Below are 21,347 nucleotides of genomic sequence, written 5' to 3' on the forward strand. Positions count from 1 at the left end.
CTACAAAAATGTGCTTTCTCTGAAGCAGCTCTGTACAAGGAAATATTAAAATCCACCTCTGTTGTCCTTCAGCTAAAAGGAATAGAGTTGAGTTCTTTCTCTTAATGTAACCATGTTATAACAGATGCTACAGGAACTCAAGTGGAACTCTCACTGCCTGGAGAGCTTAAATGAAACGCATCCCGCCATCCATTGCTGCTGTACCAGGGTATTAAGAGACAGAACGGAGAGGTGGGGAGAGCCTCAAGTTCAACAGTGTCGGGGAATCAGACAATATGGGAGGGAGGAAGCAATAAATGACTATGTCACTGCAAAAACAGAAACCTAAGGCAAATGTGGAGGCCCTCTGAGCTGTGGGACCTTGGGAGCTGATGGGTAAGCAATGCAACTTAGAATAGGTGACTTGAAGTACAGTGCCTGACCTTTATTTCCTTTCCTGCCTCAAACTTGTCAAAACCGTTCACCGATTTTTCTGTAAACGTGAGTTACTGCTACAATATTTATTTGAACAATGCATATTTCTCAATGCTACAGTAAACCTTAGACATTAAATATGGGTTTTCTTATTTACAAATAATTTCTGAGGAACCTGTACAAATACTGTCAAAGCACCTACATATGATGCGTTTCTGAGGCTAAATAACAAAATGCTATGAATGCCTGTATAAATAGTTAAAAAAATCCATGCACCTTGTTTTTGTGGGGACATCTATTTCTAGAGATTATTGTGGCATAAGATCCTCTGCCTTTATGAAGGAAAATGTTTAGATTTTAACCAGCTCTGTGCTATGTCTCTGTTCTGTGAAAGAGAAACGTATTTCTGTACAAAAATAAAATAACTACATTGTAATTGAACCTTTCGAATTAACATTTGGATCAGAGACAGAGTTTCCATTGTCTCCCAAGTGTTTTGTTGTTGTTTAAGAATTCAACCTTTGACCAGGGTACTCAGGACTTTCCAACAACAAATGAGAGAGTAAATGAGTGAAGTCCATGTGGAGGATAAGATCTGAGTGAGATACTGAAGTTATGACCAAGTCCTCAAGGAGCTTGCAATCCTTGGGTTTCCAGTTTGACTATTCACAGATAGGACTTCATTCGTTCATTCATTCATTCATTGGTTCATCCATTCTCAAGATGAGAAATTTTCCATACCTCACCATATCTATAATAATAAAAGTGTAATATACAAATCGACTGAATGACCAAATAGCAGAACGACCTCTGGACGACCATGCTATGGCACACACTGGCGCCAGGCCAGCCAAGGCTGGTGTGATAGGATTGGTTGGGGGGCTCCCACCATCGCCCCACAATCGCCCAGCAGAGGAAGGACCAGGCCACCAGCCAGCGATGCTGTGGTGGGTGTGCGGGGCTGGCCAGTGATGGCCCCCCAGAGGGAGGCCCAGGCCAGCCAAGCGATTGCACCCCACACCTGTTGACCGCAGAGGGAGGTGACAGGTGGCGGGGGAGGGGAGGGACAGCACCGCACAGATGGCAAGCAGTGGCAGTGGTGGGGACGGGGCCGGTTGCCAGCAGCTGGGGGAAGCCCTGATAGGCCCTGATCACCAGCCAGGCCTAGGGACCCTACCCAAGGGGTCCCAGATTGTAAGAGGGCACAGGCCAGGCTGAGGGACACCCCCTGTGCACGAATTTCATGCGCCAGGCCTCTAGCGGATAATAGGGTGGTTCATTCTCACTTCGTTTGTCACTTAAATATACTAAAGTACTTACCATTGAGTTCTAGGACAATCCTTTCTCTCTTTGCGCCATTACCAAGGTATCTATTGAGATTGTTTTCTGAAAGATATAATTTTTTTTTAAATTTATAATATCTGGTGATCTGGAATGAGTTTCTTTATTTAGTAGCACATTCAGATATACTACCTACAGCCTGCTGGGTTAACTGTTAGATTTGTTGTCAAGCTAATACTCCCTCAGAATCAGACAACCAGATTGGGTTGTTGAAATTATTTCAAAAGATAAACAGTCACAGAATGAAAATAAACTACAGAAAGTAGGGAATTTAAGTAACTAAACTGCCTCAAAAACCTTTACAGCAGATGGTAAAGGATCCAGTCTTATTGTTACAAATGAATTTCAAAGACAATCAGAGCAGCTTTGCAAAGTTTTATTACAAAGTTTTACTAGCCTCTGCAGTGAACAGGAAATGCTCTACCACCAGTTGCACCCCTTATATTAGCAACCTTTGGGTGTAGGGGAGGATGCCCAACCCACTGAGCAACTCTGGCCAGGGCCCAACATTATTTTGAAAAGACCTCCAAATATGCCTATAATTTACTCTATGAATGTTCTCATTTTACTGAAAACTTGACATTAGCTAGCTCAGTAGAACACTGTAATTTGATAAACTAGTTCACACTAAAGTAATAGGAAATTTGTTTTGTATATTCTCCCAAGTGAATCTTTTTAAAGGATAAGGCTTTTATGTATAACAATTAAAATTATAGTTGTAAAAAAATAAAACGTGACCAAAAGATTATTGATTCATTTTCACAGGTAATAAATTTATTTGGGGTATCAGAAAAGTGATTTGTATTTATATTGATTCTCTCCTGATTGCTGGAATTTAGTATGTTAATATCAATAGCTGGGATATTTAAGGCCATTATAAGATATTTTTTCCTATTTCTAATTTCCTCTGGTTTCACAACTCACTTAAAGTAAATTGGTAGCACGAACTATGCTATTTCTCCACATATCAGATGTTTAAAAATACGTTGGAACAAAGCAAAGATATATTTTACAATTACCACATCAAGTATAATCTCCTGCTGTTTATTGATCATAGGTAAATGAGCTGGCTTCTGGTTGGTTACTCTAATTTTTTCTCCTTTCATTCAATAGCATTGTTTGCAATATTATAGTATGGACTGAATTAGAAAACGAAAGACTTTCTTATGGTTTTTTGTTATTGTTTTGTTTCTTTAGTGTGATAGGGAATAAAACAACAACAACAACAAACAGGATTAGTTCTGGAATGTGGAAGAGTGCCTACGAGGAATTGTTTTGAAAAGTAGGGAGCAGGATAAAGACACTAAATGACAGAGGATTCGGAGAGCATTGAACATGCCAGCCACATACAAGAGTCTAAAATAGTGGTTAAGCCTCTAGGTGATATGAGATATGAATTCTGTCTCCTCCACAAGCAATATGACCTTGGGTAAGATATTTAACTTTTCTGTACCTTGTTTTTTCAACTAAAAAGGGGATAATGATAATTCCTACAACATAGAATTGTGATAATTAATGAACTAATTAATGCATCCAAAAAATAGTGCTTGGCATTTAGTTAAAATATTAGAAACTTTTATTACTAGTAGACAGCAACTCACAATTTTGCCTGAAACTGACCCTGCATCAAGAGTTGGGTTTTTCACTATCAGAAGCAGATCTGAAAGTTACCAAGGAAAAATATAAAAAATACAATTATGTGAAACACAGAGATATTTTCTCAGAACCCCTTTGAAAGTCTCCACTGAACCCAGGAAAGCTCTTTCATAATTATGATCACAGTCACGTACACTTACTTTATAGGTGTATTTTTTTTAATGTAAAGTTGAATGCATTTCACCTAAAACCAAAAGGCTTATAACATTATCATGTTATAGAAGAAAAATCACTGACTTTGTATCAAGACAGATCTTTGTATGCTGGCTCCACCACGTATGAATTTTGTGATGTGGGCACTTTATATCTTTTCTGTGCCTGCTTTACATTTACAACATGGGATAATAATTTCTACTTTGCAGGGGTTAAATATAAATTACTTTCTGGTTCATAATGTTGGTATATAGCACTCAATGAATGATATTTAATATTATAAATATGATTTTAACAGTAAGCCATAGAAAAAAATAATGTAATATAGATTCTCAGAATCCATCAAAATAGGTTCTAAAAATGACTTAAAGAAACATCCACCAAGGCAATGACTAACATTTTGAAAAGCTTTATTTTTCCGTTGAGAACAATAGCCCAACACAGTGTCTGCACTTCTGGCGTTCCTCTTGCCAGGCAGGATAATATCCGTGATGTATTGACTAACACTAATGAAAATTTTTATTCTTGAGACACGAAATATTTCCCAACACAGCACATAAGGTCTTTGTGCTCATGTCTGTATTGGAGATGAATTTCTGGGAGAAAAAAACAGAGAAACTGCTCATTCCTACAGACATCGAAACACTAAAGTAAAAGTGAAAAAAAAAAAAAAGTACATGGCAGAGTTAAAATAGCCTGAACTGGAAAATACACCTAACAGGAAACATCCAATCTATGAATTACAAAATTTTTTAAAGACTGTGGTTTTAGATAATGACAGATACATGCAGTTTACCTGGTGTTTCCCTCTGTTTGCTTTGTGGGACTCCGGGTCATCCTTGGAGACACAGGCAAGAAAACTATTGCCTCTTCTGCACCATTTCTCACTCACCTTGGAGGGCTTCCCTTAGTTGCACTCAGTGACCATGAAATCATGTCAAATAAGCCTTTTTTGTTATTCTTTGACATACTGTTCCTAGCTGGAGGTACTCAGAGACTCCCAGGGACTTAGTGTTAGAATAAATTCAATATACTCTCTTTTATTAAAGCAGTCAAACTGTTGACCCCCAGTAGTTATTGAGCTTATGTTTCATTATATGTATATGCCCTTTTCCTAGAACTACTTAAAAAATAATATTAATTAAAAGTCCCACATTTACATTTTCTATGCACCAAATGAGCATATTACCCATCAAATGAACCAGATATCAGATGAGGAGCTGGGATTAGCAGCATATTAAAACCTGAAATAAATTTTTTAGGAATGGGGGAAAGGGTTATTTTTTATAATTACTTTATCAAAAAAAAGGAACATCATTATTTTGATTATGTTTTAAAAATTAATAGTTTCAAAATATATATATGTATATAATCTAGTTAAGAACACTTTTATCCACTTGTAGCCCAAGGCCAATAAATAGTTTTCTTAGGACACAATCATCATTCATTTACATATTGCCTATGATTAGGTTTATGCTATGGCAGCAGAGCTTTGTTAGTTGAGACAGAAACTGGCCCACACAGACCAAAATACTTAAAATTTGAAAAAAAAACAAAACAAAGTTGTTTACCCTGGTTTACTGATCAATAACCCCATGGGAGAATAGTATTGATCTACATTTGCAGCCACCCAAGCAGTGTCGTCTTAGCTAGGATAAATTTAGAATATCTATGTCTTTTCTTAAAATTGCCTCATGTCTCTGGAAGTCTGAGTTTCTCATAACTATATTTTTTTCTCTGCTGTTATAATTTGAGATCATTCTCATTGGTAACTTGAGAGAGTAACAAAATAGAAATTGAGCATTCTCACTTTTATTTTGTTGTTTGTGAGGACCTATCCCAAGCTAATAGCATTTTATGAAACATCCATCATGAGCAGCTTCAACTAATCACCATGACATCTTTGAATGCAGAGTCAGGGAAGAGGTGAGCACTGCTTGTTCTTATGTGTGGTCCAAGCACAAACATGATGAATATCACCTCTCTCTAGCCATAGATTTCTCCTTACTGATGCTTCTTCCATTAGCCACAATAAAAATGAAAAATTATAATTCTTCTCAGCAAAAAAACCTCAATCTTAAGTCTTGATATTATTTCAATACTAGAGGCCCATTGCACGAAAAGATTCGTGCAATAGGCCTTCCTTCCCCTGACTGCCGGCACCGGTTTTCCTCTGGCACCTGGGACCCAGGCCTTTGCTCCGGCCGCAGTGGAGAAGCCAAGCCTCTTCAGTCTTCAGTCGTCTTCAGTCTTCAGTCGTCTTCACTCTTCGCTCCGGCGGAGCCTTCAGTCTATGCTCTGTGCCTGCATATGCAAATTAACTGCCATCTTTGTTGGGTTAATTTGCATACTCATCCTGATTGGCTGGTGGGCGTAGTGGAGGGACACCAATTTGCATGTTTCTCTTTTATTAGTGTAAATTTGGTACTATTTCATAATAATTTTTGATATTATTTTCTCTTCTTTTAGACATTTTTGTTTTGTTATCCAACTTTATTAGTTTATTTACAGAGTCAATGTTTGCATTGCATGAGAGAAAAGAAACTGACATTGTTAAATGCACACCCAGGGAAATTGTCTATGCTAGATGTCTACATTGTATTCCTTTTACTCCTCTAAAGGACTCTGTGAGGTAAACATCATTATCTCTGAATTGTACCCGAATAAAGTTATATTTACAGGTTGATAAATAGCCCAGGTTCACACAGAGAATAAATTATGTACAGACTTATATGACTTCACAGTCTGAAGTAAAACAAAACCAAACCAAACCACAATTCACCTTGTGAGAGGCATTGCATGGCCATGGATATTAGGAGAAATGATGGGACAAGGTCAATATTAGATTTTATAAAGGTAAAACACTTATTTCGACCAAAAAGATGGAATAGAAATCTACTGAGACAAGATATACATCATGAAAAATATAAGAGAAATTCTGTAATTTCACATAAGCTACTAACACTAGTCTACTTGTTAAAATGGGAAATTAACTACATAGGGGACAGTGGACAAAAAGTAATAACACTGTGGCAAAGAAAGTAATTTCAAGATGTAGCTATCTGCTCCCCACGTCCACCCCAGAGGCTTAAGTGAACAAAGGGAAGAGGTGGTGTTTATCAAAATTGGTAAATTCAGAGGGGTAGCCTTGCTGAACTGGGGCTCACACCTCTGAGGAAGCGACACCTTCCAATTGTTGCTGTGGCGTCTGAGCAGATGCTATAAGGCTGATTTGGGAGCTATGGGAAAAAGCAGGAAACTGAAATCAATTACAAGTTTCTCTTACTATCCGAAAAAAGGGTGCTCTATGAAACCTTTCGTAAGCCAAAATGGTGTCAAGTGAAGAATCAATTACCATCATTTTATATGGAAAAATTTCTCAGTGTTTGTTCCCAGACCGCTAAAAATACCTACCAAATCATACTGAATATGCTTAAATTATGACCATTTTTTACGCTAAGTGTAACATCTGATGAGCTCTTTAGAGCATTTTTGTACCTGAAGACGCATCTTGCCAACAGATGCACGAAGTAAATTCAGAAAGCGCAGGTGTTCACAGACTCAGAGCTCTGGTGGCTGGATGCTGAGAAGCCGAGTGTAGTTCCCTGGGAAGGCGCTTGGGGGCGCCACTCCTGTACTGGGGGTGCGCACGCATTGCCTCTACTGGAATCAGGGCTTGCTATAAAACAAACGCTGAACGCTATTTTTGCTTTTCACCTTTTTTCGTCAAAGCAAAAATTATCTTTGAATTTCAGTTAGTGTAAACAAGTAATAATGTAGGTCTTTCTTCAAAGTGCAGTGGTGAAACTCAAACTTTTGAAAAGTGGGGAATACCTGCTCCAGGGACAAACTGCCATTCAGGGAGGAACATAAGCACGAATCGGCAGGTAGGAAAAGGAGATACCTTCTTTTTGCTTGTTTGTTTAATTATTCACACATATATTTCTTTTTTAAATTAAATTTATTGGGGCAACATTGGTTAATAAGATAATATAGGTTTCAAATGCACATTTCTTTTTTTAAAAATATATTTTATTGATTTTTTACAGAGAGGAAGGGAGAGGGATAGAGAGTTAGAAACATCGATGAGAGAGAAACATCTATCAGCTGCCTCCTGCACATCTCCTACTGGGGATGTGCCCGCAACCCAGGTACATGCCCTTGACCAGAATCGAACCTGGGACCTTTCAGTCCGCAGGCCGACGCTCTATCCACTGAGCCAAACCGGTTTCGGCTCAAATGCACATTTCTATGGTACATGGTCTGTATGTTGCATTGTGTGCCCATCACCCAAAGACAGATCACCTTCAGTCACCCTTTACTACCTCTCCACCCCCTTTCCCTCTGGTGACCATCATACTGTTGTCTGTGGCTATCAGATTCAGTTTTAGATCACCCATATGAGTGAGATCATATGGTCCTTAGCTTTTTCTGACTGACTTGTTTCAGTTAGCATGATATTCTTAAGGTCCCTCCATGTTGTCACAAATGGCAATATTTCATCTTTTCTTATGGCTGAGTAGTATTCCATTGTATATATGTACCATATATCTTCTTTATCCAGTCCTCTATCGAAGCGCACTTGGGTTGTTTCCATGTCCTGGCCACTGGGAATAATGCGGCATTGAACACATGGGTGCATATATCTTTGTGAATATATGTTTACAGATTTTTTTAGGTAAATACCCAGAAGAGGGATTGCTGGTTCATATGATAACTTTATTCTTAATTTTTGAGGAGCCTCATTACTGTTTTCCATAGAGGCTGTACCAGTTTACATTTCTACCAGCAGTGAATGAGGGTTCCTTTTTCTTCACTATCTCTCAAACACTTGTCTTGTTAATAATAGTCATTCTAACAGGTATAAATTAGTAACTCATTGTACTTTTGACTTGCATTTCCCTAATAGCTAGTGAAGTTGAGAATCTTTTCATATATCTGTTGGCCATTTGTAAGTCTTCTTGGGAGATGTGTGTTTGGTCCTCTGCCCATTTTTGAATTGGATTGTTTATATGAGTTCTTTCTATATTTTGGATATAAACCCCTTGTTAGAGCTGTTGTTTGCAAATATATTTCCCCAGTCATTTTGTTGCCTTGTTTGGTTGGTGGTTTCTTTTGTTGTGCAAAAGCTTTTTAGGAGCGTCTTTTTTTGCCTTTCAGTGTTTCTCTAGTTACCTCCCAATAGCAGAACCTAATGGGAATCCCACTCAAAGTCTAGAAAACTTAGCTTGCTGGTCCCCATTACAGTAGCAGGGAGACACAGTTAAATTCCGTGATCACTATTAAATCAATGATCTTACTGAACTTTTTATGCATCTTTATTTCTTACGGCATGGAGGGATATCTGTGATTATACACTCAGTATATTTTTTATTTTCTTCTGTAGTGGCATTCGAATTGCCTTTTTGGAGATCCACCTCTTTCTTTCTCTTCTAGCTCACACTGTCTGAGAGGAGTTGACCTAACAATCACTGGTAGTCATCCGAGTATGTCTCAGGACTGTATAAAAAAGGACACTATCTATGCCAGTGATGGCGAACCTATGACACTCATTTTTTGGGTTGATTTTTCTTTGTTAAATGGTATTTAAATATATAAAATAAATATCAAAAATATAAGTCTTTGTTTTACTATGGTTGCAAATATCAAAAAATTTCTATATGTGACACAGCACCAGAATTAAGTTAGGGTTTTTCAAAATGCTGACACGCCGAGCTCAAAAGGTTCGCCATCACTGATCTATACCATAAACCTGAAACTAGCTCCAGATCTAGATTCTTTAAAAAATATATATATATTTTATTGATTTTTTTACAGAGAGGAAGGGAGAGGGATAGAGAGAAACATCGATGAGAGAGAAACATTGATCAGCTGCCTCCTGCACACTCCCCACTGGGGATGTGCCCGCAACCAAGGTACATGCCCTTGACAGGAATCGAACCTGGGACCCTTGAGTCCACAGGCCGACGCTCTATCCACTGAGCAAACCAGTCAGGACCAGATCTAGATTCATAATAATAATACTATTAATAATAAATAATATTTGTATAACAAATACTTTGTACTAGGCATTCTTCTATACACTTTATAAGACTAATAAGTATAAAACAGGGACTCTCTGATGTAGATACAATTATTATGTAATTTTATATATGAGGAAACTGAGGTAAAGAAAAGTTAGGTGACTTCCCAAAGTCATGTATCTATTAAATAATCTAACTCAGGGATATATGCTCTTATCCTTGTCATTACGTAGTCTGTCGTGCTTCAGTTATAAGAATCAATGCTTTCCATTTTCGTTATGGCCATTTGAGTTTTTGTTTTGTTTTGTTTTGTTTCACAACTAAACATTCCTGACTAATAATATCCTCTCAGAAAAAGTATTTTTTCTCAGAAACCAACATTTTTATATGTATTCACTTATTTTATGTCATTCCTTCTTTGATTTCTTAAAATTTATTTATGTGTGTCTAAATATTTTTTCTACTACTGGTATTTTAAGAAATTTCAGTATATTTCTCAAACATGTTATTGCCCAGATCACATCATAGCAAGAATCAGTAATCAATGATACATTCAGAATAAAAGTCAAATCTCAGGAGAGCCTCATAGTTCAAATACCCAATGGAAATTTTATCATTTTGGTCCTCAGTGCTTATTTCTGCAAAAAATCTATTTTCTTTAGGAAAAGCTCTAGGAGAAATCAAGACATTTCATTTCTATCAGTTGAGAAAACGGTTTCTTACATTTTGCTATTCCCAGCCCATCATTTGTTTCCTCACACCAAGATAAGAAAGGTTGCAGCATGTGTGTATTTTGTTTTTGAGCATAACAGTTAATGGCCTTTTCTGCTCTCATAATTTTTTAAGCCATTAATTTTATCTCAGCCCTTTTTACATGCCACACCTTCCTGCATACTAATTATGTGTGCAAATTTCTCTTACAACTACATTTCTTTACTAGCCAAATCGATTCACTCCTCCTCTAGGACACTTACTCAGGCTCAGTGCCCTCTTCTATTACCTCAGTGACAAGTTGACAAAATATAATGTTTGAGTTCTATCATTTATTTCTGGTAGCAAATAATTATTCGGTGGACTTACTCATTTTAGCCATCATTTAATCATGGACATGTAGGCTCAAAAACTGTTCAGAGGTCTTTTTCGTCTAGTTTCAGTTGCATGCACAGATTCCAATAACAGTATTCAGGTAAGATACATCAAGCACAAACTTAATCCTTTTCTATTAAGTTATCTTGTATTCCAACAATAAAAGTAGATTAGGATTAGGTCAGTATTTTCATAACAAAGCTGCCTCTATAAGAGGATGCAATTTGATTACTAGGGATAAGATAAGAAGCTATTATACTAAAACCACTCTCCACTGTTCTCAAATTTTCTACATATCAATCCTGTATTACATCATGTAACTCATATACTTTATATAACCTCCACTGTTCAGGTTGTATAAAGCAGTAACCAGAGACTGTTCCTTGCTCAGTTTTTCCCAGGAGATCTGGGGTCTTCAGTCAAAAAGTACTTTGAAGTTCCCAGTGTAGGTGGAAGACCTCGACCTCACTATCAAGATTCCACTAAAATGAGAGTGAGGATATAAAAATAGTATAAATCTTCAATTATGAAGAGAATAAAAGGGAAACATCAATAGAATAAAATTTCAATAAATTTATCATGGTTAGAAAGAAGAATATTGGTAATAAATATAGTTGATCAGAGGTATGTGAGGAATAGAATGTAATCAAGAAGGAGCAAGTCAGTACGGCAAAAACTCAGAGTGCCTTGATGCTTAGAAGAGCCATACAATCTGTAGGATAGCAATGAAACCTGGGGCTGTAAGTATTGGGATTAACTTAATGACTATATATATGTACTTGACTTTTAGAATTTCTGCATGCTTGGGTAGGTAAGATGAATTACAAAGTCTTCTAATTTCTGGTATTTTGGTATCCCTCATTATTAGTGAAGTACATCCAATGAAAAGCCCCATGCTGAATTCAGAATTTTCAAGTACCTTTTTAAATCTCTTGAAATAAAATAAAATACAAATAAACTGATAGAAAAACACTGAACTCAACTGCATGTGTAGAAACATCTGAATATATGTTCAATCCACAAAGCAAGAATTGGTTATTATGAAAAAAATAAAAGGAAGTGTGGAATAAATCTTCCAGAATGAAAAAAACTGTCTGAACAAAACATTTCATTAGATGTTATGGAAAATAATTTTGATAATCCATGGAAAATCATGAGAGAAAGAAAGGAAAAGGAAAAATAATTATGAGTAAAAGATCAATCCAGAGGTTCCAATACAATATTAATAAATATTTAACTTTACAACTAAGAAAAAGAAAAAAAGAAAAATACATGAGAATTACAAAACTGAAGTGTGTGAGTCTATTGACAATTTTTCAAATACCTGTGACAAAACATACACCCAAAGATTCATGAAATTACAGAATATTAAGTATAAAAATAAGACTCTAAATTCTTTGAAGAACAAAATATGAACTTTCACCTTGAGTAATGGTTGACTAAATTTACATGGACCAAACTTGTTATAGAAATAACTAAATAATCAGGATAAATAGATTAAAATATACATATAAGAACTAAATGAATAGTAAATAGATCAAATTGGAACATGCAACTAAAGAAGTAACAAAATGGCAGACAACTTGCAAAAATAGGTAAAACTAGAATAAACATTTCACAAAGGTGGAAATCCAAATGTCAGTGGACATATGAAAAGGTATGTCACTCCATACATTATCAGCAGATTCAATATTATGTGTCTGGTGATTTAAAAATATGCCTGCAAATTCTTTTCTATTTCTACCAATGAGTGCTAAGGATCTACATTCCTCCTCTGTAGTCAGCCTGTTTTGTGACTGCTGCAGTACTGTTTATGTGTAAAAGTAATGCTATGTGTTTTCCAGGGTGAGGTAATATAATGGCAGGAAGTTTTTCATTTTGTTCATGGGGCCACTAGTTCTCAAAGTGTTTAGTTTCTATTTAAGAATTCAGACTACCCTTGACTACCCTGCTGCGTGGAATCTCAAGTCCCATAGAGGAGAGACTAAGTTTTAGGTGCTTTGGTCAAGTACCAACTGAACCCAACATTTGTGTCAGTTAAGCACAGATGCATGACCTGTGAGGAAAGTGGGCTTCATATGATTTCAGCCCTAAGCTGGTCAACTTACACTGGGCTGGTTGAATCTTTCAGCTGCGTCTCCAAACATCATGGATCAGATACAATACATCCCCATGGTGCCATGTCTAAATTACTGAGCCACAAAAGCCTTGAGCATGATAAAATACTTATTGGTTTATGACACTAAATTTTGTGGCACTTTGCTTTGTATTAATAAATAAAATTTGAGCCCAGCTGGCGTGGCTCAGTGGTTGAGCATCGACCTATGAAACAGGAGGTCACAATTCCCTTCCCAGTCAGGACATATTGCGAGCTCCATCCCCAGTGTGGGATATGCAGGAGGAAGCCGATCAATGATTCTGTCTCATCATTGATGTTTCTATTTTTCTTTCCCTTTCCCTTTATCTCTGAAATCAATACAAATATTTAAAAATAAATAAATAGAATTTGATGTCTGGAAGCAGCTTGTTGCCAAAATAAAACCTAAAGTATGTGGTGTTAATTGTTAGACTAGGTATTGTTGGAAGCAAAATGGACCTTAAGGAGGCTCTTGGTAAGGGTTTGAAGGAAAGTGTACAAAATTACTATTGAATTCAGGAGAACTGGTAGTGTGAGGTAGTGGAGGGCATTGTTTTTTGTGGTGATATGTAAATTTCTAATAAACTTGCTGACTTAACTATAGATATTTTTGAGCAAAATGTTAAAGATGCCATATGGCTAATTCTGTCTTTCTATAATAAAATGAGAGAACAGAGAAATGAAGAAAAGGAAAAGAGTTCATGTATTAAGTAGAACTTAGAGACACTATAAGAAGCACCCAGAGCAGTTAGCCATTAAAGAATTCTCAAAGTAAGGAAGAGCACCAGTATTCTTAATTGACATTAATGAGAAGATTAAAAACTCCAGAGAAATCCCCAATTAACTATAATTAAGTTATTGAGTGGAAATTATAATTCCGCTTCACACATTATATCTAGTTTCATGTACTGTTTTTTATTCTTTTAATATGTTTCTTAATTGAATTTTAGAGAGAAGGGAGAAAAATAGAGAGATGGAAACATCAATGAGAGAGAAACATTAATTAGCTGCCTCCTGCATGCTCCCTACTGGGGATGGAGCCCACTACACGGCCGCGTGCCATGTCTGGGTATCAACCCAGGGACCTCTTGGTTCATGGGTTGATGCTCAACCACTGAGCCATACCAGCCGGGATTCTTATGTTACTTTTATACTTAGAAAGTTATCTCCTGTATAGAAAGTTGAAAACTATTATCCTCATTTTCTTTTTTATTTTAGGGTGTTCTAACATTCATTTGTTATTTCTTGTAAAAGGGACTGTGCAGAACTTTCGTGTGGATCATTTCTTAGGTACCTCAGGAATGTTTCTCATTTAAGAACAGTGTCAATAAAGCAAGTACTCCTGAATCAGTCCATATGGGACTGATTGGAATCACCACATGAACATACCCTGTGCCTAGAAAAAGGGGCGCTTATTCTCCTGGTGGCTTTTATGAGTTAGCTTCCATGCGATGTATTTGGCAGCAGCCCGTAACCTAGATTGTTTTTCTTGATCTTTGCTGGGACAAAGTTATAGGGAGCGGAATGAGGCAATGAGTGTTTGAAGGAACCAAGAGGAGTAAGCCCTGAGTAAATGCGGGTGAAAATTGTTTTTGAACATGTAGGATTGAATATACCATTAAGTGCATTACTCTTCTTCCAGAAGGTCAAACCAGAAACAACGTGCAAGATTTCAACTAAAATGAGAAGTAACTTTTTAATAATTGCAGGAGTTCGATGATAGAAATGGCTGCATTGAGTATTATGTTTTATCTACCACTAGGGAAATTAAATAAAATAAAATAGTGTTTGGTTAGGAATGCTTTGTAGGTAATTTTACCCTAGGGAGAAGCTTATATCAAATGACACTGAAGTTCCTCACAAGAAATAAGCAATTGAACAAATAAGAATTAGATATTGAACAATATGGGTAAATAGAAAAATTGCCATTTAGTAAAGTATGCTCTCTAATGAAATCCTTTTGCATTATGTAAATATATTTCCAAGGGACCTTTTAACACTATTTGTAATGAAGAGACAGTTCCTCCTTTAGCTTTGATTAAGTAGGAAGAATTGAAGAGTATATAATATATCTGTAACTACAGGGATAATTGGGGAAAAGAAAAGGCAAATAAGATGAATCATATGGAAATGATCACCTCAGGAAAACATGCACACAGGCAACAAAATTAGTGGTGGCTTATTAACAATTGCATTATACAATTATTCTAGAGGTGTATTCCAACTGTAATATGTAAAATCAATTTAATAAGGTTCTAACTCCTATCTCACGAAATAGCTTTAACTTCATATATGGAGTATATGGTTTCTATTAAAGCTGTGTCTACTGTTGTTTATTATTCTAATAATTTGGGGCTTGGGATAGGTATGTAAATGGGCAGGAAATTCAGAGTTAACTTGAAGCAAACTTTTTAATGATTGTCATGATATTAAATAAGTTCAAAAACTCAAGTACACAGGGGAGTTTTACTAAACATTCAAAGAAGAACTAAAACCTATCCTCCTCAGATTATTCCAAAAAAGTCAAGAGGAAGGCATATTTCCAAACTCTTTTTATGAAGCCAGCATTACCCTAATCCCCAAACCAGATAAAGACACTACAAAGAAAGAGAATTACAGCACAGTATCCTTGATGAACATAGATGCTAAAATCCTCAACAAAATTCTATCAAATCAGATCCAGCATTACATTAGAAAGATAATACACCAGGACCAAGTAGGATTTATTCCAGGGATGCAAGATGCAAGGCGATACAATATCCGCAAATCAATAAACATGATACATCACATAAACAAAATGAGAGACAAAAATCACATAATCATATCTATTGATGCAGAAAAAGCTTTTGACAAATCCAACACCCTTTCTTGATATTCCAGCAGAGTGGGAATAGAGGGATCATACCCCAACATAATAAAAGCCTTAAAAACAAACAAACAAAACCACTCAAGTATATTATTTATTTATAATAAAATTTGAGTTATAGATTATCTCTCTTGGGACAATGAAATAATTGAAATCATTATTTCAAATGTACTTAAGCAATTTATTTACACCATTTTTAATTTTAATAGATTATATATTATTGTATAAAAGAGTATATAGTAAAAAATTCTTTTAACGTTATTGTATTATTGTGAAGGATCTTACATATATTCATATAAATATACAAAATCAACTTGATTTTTTAAAATTAAATACATCTGTGATAAGCGGAATTCTAAAATGACCTGCAATGACAGGCCCTCATACATTCCCCTCCCCTTGAGAGTGGGCAGAATATGTGAATATGATGGACTATCATTCTTATGGTAATTTTATATTACATGGCAAAGATTTGCAGATACAGTTATGATTCCTGATCAGTGTGGTCTTGAGTTAATTAAAAGGGAGACTATCCCAGGTGGCCCTGGCCTAATTAGGTGACCCCTTAAAAGGGACAAGATACAGCAGCAGATACTCCACTGCTAGACTGAAAAAAAAAAAGCCATGTTGTGAACTGCCTATGGAATTCACATTACATAGAATGGTGGGCAGTTTTTTAGAGACTGAGACTGACAGCTGGAAAGAAAATGGAGCCCTTGCTCGTACTCCGCAAGGAAATGAATTCTGCCAATGCCAGGGAGTTTGAATGAGGACCTCGAGCCTCAGCTAAAATTGTAGTCCCAGCCAGTATCTTGATTTCAGCCTCCTGAGACCCTGAGCAGTTTATAACTATAATTTGAATTCCTTATCCCCTATTGTTTTTTAGAGTACTTCTCTGTACTTCCTCCTCTGTTACTTGATTTATCAGTCATGAATGTAATCTTCTGATTCTTGTCCATTAAAGATGAGAAAATCAGCCTTGCTGCACTATCTTTCAACTTTCCCTCTTGACCTTTCAACATAGGTGGCCGGTATCATTTCTATGGTAAGAGTTCATATCTTTAACATACTTCTCACATTTGTTTCAGTCTTAGTTTTACCATCAAATATACTTACTGCTCATTTCCAATCCTTTAACTATAGTTATTTTAATCATCTTCCTGCAGATTATTCAGAAGGACATGTGGTAATTATATTCTCTAGGTTGTTTTGCATAGTAAAATAGTGACTTTATATTTGAAAAATTTTTTGTATGTATAAAACTTTTGTCCTTGATTTCTTTCTTCAATGACCTTATAGGTATTGTTTGACTGTTTTCTAGTGTTGAATCTTACTTTGTAGGAGACTGAGACCCTGTGTAAATAACTGGGTGTTAATACTTGCGCAAAAATAATTAATTTTAGTTTTTGAACTTTAGTGATTTTGCTAGCTTATGTCTTTTTATTGAATTTATGATCTGTACACTGTATTGTGTATACCCCTAATCAAGTCTCCATTCATCACCAGTATCCCCTCTAAAACCTCCTCCACCCCCTTGGCAATCACCACACTGCTGTCCTTGTCCATGAGGTTTTTTTGTTTTTTGTTTTTCTTTTTATGCTCAATCCCTCGCGCCCCCCCCCCTTAGTTCATTTTGTTTATTAGATTCCATATATCTTGTTTTAATAATTCTCAAAGGTATGTTATGCTCTTGCAAAATGTACACTCAGGTGTTCTTTTAATTCAGAAGTATATTTCTTGTTAATATACTTAGGTGTTAATAATTTAAACATAACCATTATACAACTAACAAAATTTGCAATATATTTTTCTTATAATCTCTTTAATGTTACTTAATCCATTTACTTTGTTTTTGTTAATCTTCACCCAGGATATTTTTCCCATTGAATTTTAGAGAGAGTGAAGGGAAAGGGAGAGACACATTGATTGGTTGCCTCCTGCACATGCTTTGATAGGGACTGGGGATCAAGCCAGCAACTGAGGTACATGCCCTTGACTGGAATCGAACCTGGGACCCTTCAGTCCACGGGCTAATGCTCTATCCACTGAGCAAAACAGGCTGCATAAAAATGATAAAAATTATTTTCTTTTTTAAAAAATATATTTTATTGATTTTCTACAGAGAGGAAGGGAAAGGGATAGACCACTCACACTCTATTCTGGATGGAGACCATCACAATTCTACCTGTTTCTGTATCTCACTCAAAGCTTAGAGTATTTGGAGACTGTGTTATGTACTTCATTAGGTCTGAAATGGCCCTTCATGGATTGACCATCTAGAAATAAAAAGACAAGTTACTTGCATCCTTCACACTCTTAACTGGTAAACAGTGACTGAGACAGAAAGTGAAAAGCGAGAAAAACACATTTCTAAAGAGGGAAATATACAGCGGTATTTATCAAGAGCAACTATTAAATCTTCCTGGGCAGGAATTGAGACTATTTCATGCTTTTACCATAGACCTTGATTTATACATGTGGCAGCTGCTGGCTTTCTCTCTGACAGAAACTTCCTTTCCCATGGTCCTCTGTGCAGGAGTTGCCAGATAAAATACAGGAGCTGCATTTGTGTTTGAATTTCAAATTACAGTGGGTCTTCTGCATTTTCATTTGATAAATTTGGCAATACTGCTCTGTGGACCTGGCCTTAGCTTTCTGGCAGGCAATTATTACTATTTTTCTATTCCTCGTGGTCACATGTGATATTTGACAATTGGCCTTTATTGGAAATGGCAAAACTTCTGTGGATGCTTTTTCTGCTAGCATAAGTTTGCGGGCCTGTGAGTTGATTTAGGGACTAAGAAATCACAGAATTTGGGGGGTGAGGAATTTGTTTTATTTATAAATACAAGTCCCTCAGTTCTTAGTAGGCTTAGTAGTTATTTTGCTTTAATCATTTCCAAGTTTACGAACTCAAGCCCAAGATCTCCTAAACATAGTTTAGACACTGGAAGGTTATTTGGTTTTGTTTTATTTCTTTATTATTTTGGGGGCCTCGTGTCCTTTTTCTCTCAATTTAATGCAGGCTATCTGTAAAAACAGGTTGGAGTGGGACGCTAATTAGTCTCCTGGCTACCATCAAAGCTATACTTCCTGCAAGCTCTTTCTCTCACTCTCCATGACAGCTCCTTAAGCATTTATAAATTATGAAACACACTGAAGTTTTGTATGTCATATCTGTGCATCTCCCTTCTCTTTAGCTAGATGTGCTTCTGCAGAGTGAGAGAAAGAGCTTGCAGGACATATAGCTGTGATGGTAGTCAGGAGACTGGCCAATTACCTTGCCAGTCCAACCTGTTTTTTTCAGATAGCCTTAATTATCATCTCACAATTAGCGAAAGGTTCCCTTCTCTGCGAAGCCTGATAGGAGCTCTCCAGAAAGCACTGAGAAATGTAAATATAGCACTGAAGAGTGTGGATTTAGGGCTACGGAGCCTGGATTTTAATACCATCTCTGACTCTTTATGTGATCAAGTTACAGTTTGTGCAGCTCACTTTCCTTCCCTATAAAATGTGGCTACTACTAGTAGTGCTATCCCAGAGGGCTGAACTAGATGGCCCAGGTATGTTGTTTAATAAACAATGTGCATTATGTTGAATATTTTTATTTAAACTCCATTCCATGGACCGCAAGAATAGCACAGTTAGTAGTAGCATAGTTAATTCTCAAATGCTGTTTCTTTGTTTTTGTTTGTTTGTTTGTTTGTTTGTTTAGTACTGTTATAGCTATTTCTGTATGGTTATACAAGCAGACTTTTGTTTATTTACCTTTTATAGAGATTTACCTTTGGATAGAAGATGGGGAAATAGAAAAGAATGGTGGATATACTTAAACTCATCTTAAGAATTCTCATGCTTCAAAATACCAAATCAAATGTAAAATTTTTATAAATTTTCATTTGGTTAGCTTTACCTTATTATAACTCTGTCACCTTTTGAAGTCCACTAGGATCGAGAAAATGAATTCATGTCAGCAGCGAGTAGCTTCTTCATATTGATCTACTGAAAAATGTCAAGCAATTCTGAATTTTATTATAGGAAATTGTTTAGAAGATGGCAGGAACATGTTACTGAATTCGTTTAATGATGCAACAGCAATATGAAGTGAAAGGCATTCGTGAAATTAAAACTAAGGAGGTTATTTAGTAGGACATAAAATGCACTAACCATAAAAGAAAAATAATTTTTTATTAGAGCTGATGGAAATATTGCCAGATTCCTTAAGCTTTATCAAGGATTGCTCTGGGCACAATTTAAAAGTGTTAATTCTCTATCTCACATCACTCCATATACACAGTCATTCATTTGACTTAACTTTTGCAGGGGCTTGCACTTGAAGAGAGTTGAATGAGCATAAGTTTTGCTGTTCTTGAGAAATAATTAACAGTGAGAGTAAATGTTACAAAGAATACTAAACAAAGAAGATTGTATAGAGAAAAAGAAGAAATTTATCAGGAGATCAAAGTTTTTAGCCTTTTGGATGGAAGCACATTAAGTGTGTTGATGGATTAGAGAGTGGAAGCCACAGTAAAGGATTTCCATGCACTTGGACACAGGAGGAGAGGCTCACCCTTCCAGCAGACTCCTGGAGAGGGAAATGTATACCATTATATATTACCTATAAAATAATAATAGAATATGCTATATATTCTATTACATGTAATTATACTGTTATATAAAACTAGAGATCCGGTGCATGGATTCGTGCACATTGAAAGGAAATTAATTAGAAGATGGCTGGCCGGGTGGGACTGGGCGAGAAGGGCCAGATATGCCCTGAAGCCAACTTCCCATGGTCCCTCCTAGGCCTGCCACATCAGGGGTGGCACCAGGGCTCAAAGGGCATCTGCGGAGTGAGCAGGGTTCCTCTAGCAGGTGGGATCCCTCGGCCTGGCCTGTGGGGGATAAGGCTGAACCCGCCAGTCCGACATCCCCCAAGGGGTCCTAGAGTGCAAGAGGGCACTCTGCAAAGTTGCTGTCGCTTGGCAGCTCCTGCAGGGAGCATCTTCCCCCTGGTGGTCAGTGTGCGTCATACCTACTGGTTGGTTGGCCAGTCACTTAGCCTTTTATATATATAGACTAGTGGCCCGGTGCATGAAATTCATGCACGGGGAGGGGGGGCGGATGTCCCTCAGCCTGGCCTGCACCCTCTCCAATCTGGGACCCCTTGGGGGATGTCTTAGTGCCAGCAGTCTGACATCTCTCTCGCAATCCAGGACCGCTGGCTTCTAACTGCTCACCTGCCTGCCAGCCTGATGAACCCCAACTGCCCCCTCCTTCTGGCCTGATCACCCCTAACTGCCCACCCCCGTCAGCCTGATTGCCCCCAACTACACCCTCCCGCCAGCCTGCTTGTCCCCAACTGACCCCCCTGCTGGCCTGCTTGCCCCCAATTGCCCCCCACTGCCAGCCTGCTTGCCCCCAACTGACCCCCTCCCGCTGGCCTGGTTGCATCTTACTGCCTCCCTGCCCTGCTGGCCACCCCCAACTTCCTCCCCTGCTGGCCTGATCGCCCATAACCACCTCTGCCTTTGCCCCCCCCACCATGGCTTTGTCCGGAAGGTCTCCAGAAAGTCTCCTGATCTAATTAGCATATTACTCTTTTACTAGTATAGTTACATATATTTATATGTAATAATCACATATTCCTCATAAAAATAAAAAAAATAAT

Source organism: Myotis brandtii, unplaced genomic scaffold (genome assembly GCF_000412655.1).
Source record: "Myotis brandtii unplaced genomic scaffold, ASM41265v1 scaffold196, whole genome shotgun sequence".
In the NCBI taxonomy this organism is placed as follows: domain Eukaryota; kingdom Metazoa; phylum Chordata; class Mammalia; order Chiroptera; family Vespertilionidae; genus Myotis; species Myotis brandtii.